The 3,571-nt window shown below is 36.0% G+C and overlaps 1 long non-coding RNA gene across 1 annotated transcript in view; it reads right to left on the reverse strand.

Moving 5' to 3' along the window:
- Positions 1 to 21: 21 nt before the first annotated feature.
- Positions 22 to 3,571, reverse strand: part of LOC106875402 (uncharacterized) — a 198,467-nt gene continuing 194,917 nt past the window's right edge. Inside the window, exons 3-4 of the long non-coding RNA XR_001410114.2 lie at positions 2,930 to 3,175; positions 22 to 1,579 (exon numbers count right to left, since the gene is read on the reverse strand). This is a non-coding gene — a long non-coding RNA (uncharacterized LOC106875402). The remainder of the gene's footprint in view (positions 1,580 to 2,929; positions 3,176 to 3,571) is intronic.

Genomic DNA, 3,571 nt, shown 5'->3' on the forward strand with positions numbered 1-3,571 from the left:
GAACTAAGTTGTATCTCTTGTAAAATATGTGACATTTCTTCATGAACCATATTTAAAAAGTTTACACAGCAGACAGACTTTACTTTCCAAATAAGAAGATCTTAAGAAATTTTTCTTTTTCACATTTTCAAATCTATTTCGAATATAGAATTTATTCTTGCTAAAATTTCATAATATAAACCATATATAATACATATATATATATATATATATATATATATATATATCAAAAATTGCTTTGCTATATTGATCCTGTCTGTTTGATCTTTTCTGGACTTTCGTCGTTTTACAGAAGTATTAAATTTGTGAAAGATAGGAATAAATAGCAAAGCGATTGCCGAAGAATCGATAATCAGACAAGTAATTGAAGCATTGTCAGAATAGTAAAAGTAATATCAACTTGTAAATTACACCTGCTGCTTACTTGTTTGCTCGTTTTAATTTTTCTCTCTTTTCATAAATATTGATTTCTAAAACTAGAACGGGACATCGAATTGTTGGAGTATTGAACAGTCGGATATATTGATCTTACTACTTAGTTAGTACTTTATGTTATCGACCCAGCTGAGCTTTGTTTCGGATGGTGGGCTATAATTTGAAGGAAGCATGACCATTATTTCTACCAGGCTTAGAAATCACTTAGAAAATACACATGCACACACACACACACACACATACACACACACACACACATACACACACACACACACACACACGCTCTCTCTCTCTCTCTCTCTCTCTCTCTCTCTCTTTCTATCTATCTAGCTGTCTATTTATCTATCTATTTATCTCTATCTATCTCTCTGTCTCATATACTGATCTCTGTACGATTTGAACACAGGATGTAAAGAGCCAGAACATATACTGCAAGTCATAACATAAATATGTAAATTTCGAAATGATGCATAATTTAGGACTGTGTCATATTTTGTGAATTTTTGTGAATATTTGAAGATTCTTTTAAGGAACTGAGAGGGGAATGTTATGTGAAAGTATAGATCCAGTGTTTCCTCTGTGTGTCGTAAAAGGCGACTAAAAGGTGTTTAGAGACGATTTATACTCCGCCCTCATAAAAAAAACCCACCTGGTAATAACGACTATCCAAACAGATCCATCAAATTCTCTCCTCCGGGAAAGTGCCTCGACTCCCTTTATAGGTACGTCGTATGAGGAAAACCCTGCAGGACAGAATTGGTTAGAGGAGTTGTCCCTTGAGTGGTGCAGTTTGTCATCCGCCAGGAGAGAATATTAACAAATGCTGGATGCAGTGGAGCATGTCCAATATATTACCTAGCTTGACCGGACATTTTAGAAAGTACCGTTATTGCCGCTTATAATATCCTTCCTGTCATTGACTGGTGTATATTTTTTGCACCCGACCCCACATGCATAAGAATGCTACATGCACATTGCCCTTGCATCCTACTGATTCTGGCAGGGTATTCTACAAATTAAGTTCCTACGCTCTGTTGGTTCTGCCGAGGAATTCGTTATATGTTTCTATTAGGTTGTCAACTAATTTCGTTCGTTGCTTTGTTTACGGTTTTCTTTTTCTTCTTGGCACTTCATCGTCATAGATCTGAAAAGAAGTAAAATTTATTCAAATTTCAAAAGCGATAAACGAAAGTTGCAGAGGGAGATTAGAGTACAAAAGAAAATAATAAAACACTACACAAAATATACTGTACTTATATCGTGGTGGTGATGATGATGAGGATGATGATGATGATGATGATAATAATGGTAATGATAACTATAACGTTGATGAAATTGATGATGATAATGATGTTGATGATGATTATGATGATTATGATGATGACGATGACGATGAGCAGAAGGAGGGAGAGAAAGAGGATGACTATGATAACGATAAAATTGATGATGATGATGATGATGATGATGATGATGATGATGACGATGATGATAACGACGACGACGAAGATAACGATTATGATAACAATGATGAGAGTGATGATGATGAAGAGGAGGCGGAGGAGGAGGTCGACGATAATGATGATTATCTCGATAATTATGATAGTGGTGGTGGTGGTGATAGTAGTGGTGGTGACACTGGTGGGGTGTACGGTTTGCATTGATAGTTAGGCAGGGCTGAATCAGCATTCATGTCTAAACTGCTTAGCGTAACACTATACATCACACACACACACACGTATATATATATATATATATATATATATATAGCCTCCGGGTGTCATCATATATTCTGGGGTATTCTCTGTGTGACGCCCCAAGGTTGGATTGGGGTATTCAGTCGTGTTTAGCATTTGAGTGTTGACAGCAGTGAGTGGAGTGAAGGCAGAGAAAGAATAAAAAAAAAGAAGAAGAAAACGTCTTGCAGAAAGGAAGTGGGTTTAAAGACAGGTGCTGAGATTTTGGTTACACATCGTTTTGAATTTCATGGCGAAAGAAAAATATTAGTGAATTCTTCCTTTAAATTACTATTTTTGTTTTCGCAAAACTTTTCTGCATAAAAAGAAGAAAAAAAAACAAAAAAAACGCCCTCATTTAAAGTTACATCTGTGAATAACGCTAGAAAAAAACCTTGAGATTTCTGAGTAATTTAGGCGAGAATATAATACTGATACGCAGAGAAGGTTTAAAGAGGTCTTGGGATTTCTGAGTTAATAAGACAAAGAATATCATTGTGATATGCTTAGAAGGTTAAAATTAAAGAGGCTTTTATAATTCTTAGCAGTCTAGACTCAAAAATATAATGGCTTCGAGTATAGAAGATTAAAAAGATGCTGTGATTCCTTGGCAGTTTAGATAAGAATGCGGTTGGTGTCCAACATTCATGTTTGCATGATTCACCGCGAAGTTTTGTTGTGAAAATCTCTACCTGATGGTCTCCTGAAAACGATGGAAAATGTTGTTAAAGTGGTGAATTACATAAAATCGCGTTACCTACGCTGCAGACATTTTGCATCCGTATGTGAAACTATGGATTCTGATTTTAGGTGTTTACTGCTTCATACAGAAGTGCGGTGACTCTCGAAAGGAAAAGTGCTCTCTTGATTTACTTCTTTGCGAACTGAAATAATGTTTCTTCGAAGCTGAAAATTCTGGATTTGAATTTCTTAACGATGATAATCGGTGGGTGGGAGTAGCATTTCTCAACGAACATCTTGAGAAGTTGAACGTTTTAAATTTTAGTCTGCAAGGAGAGAACGAAAATATAATTACGGTTACAGGGAAAATTAAAGTCTTTCACCGACAAGTTAGAACTGTGGATAAGGAAAGTTTAAAACACGCAGCTTGATTGCTTCCTAGGCGTACTGGCTTTTCCAAACAAATTTAAAGTTTTGTCAGAAGTGCAGAAGACTTCTTTGTATCATTTTCCAAGTATTTTCCATCACTTGATTATCAAAGGTACGAGTGAGGCATCAGTTCTTTCAACACACCTACCACGGCCAGACTACCTCTATTTATATGTCTTGGGAGATCCTACTTCTTCGCCTGGGGGCGTCGACACAACACTCTTGTACTGTACTATATATTCTATGTTTTGTAGAATGGCACATTAAGGAGCTTTTTATGAGTACCACCGGAT

The sequence above is a fragment of the Octopus bimaculoides genome, chromosome 19, assembly GCF_001194135.2.
Source record: "Octopus bimaculoides isolate UCB-OBI-ISO-001 chromosome 19, ASM119413v2, whole genome shotgun sequence".
In the NCBI taxonomy this organism is placed as follows: Eukaryota; Metazoa; Mollusca; class Cephalopoda; order Octopoda; family Octopodidae; genus Octopus; species Octopus bimaculoides.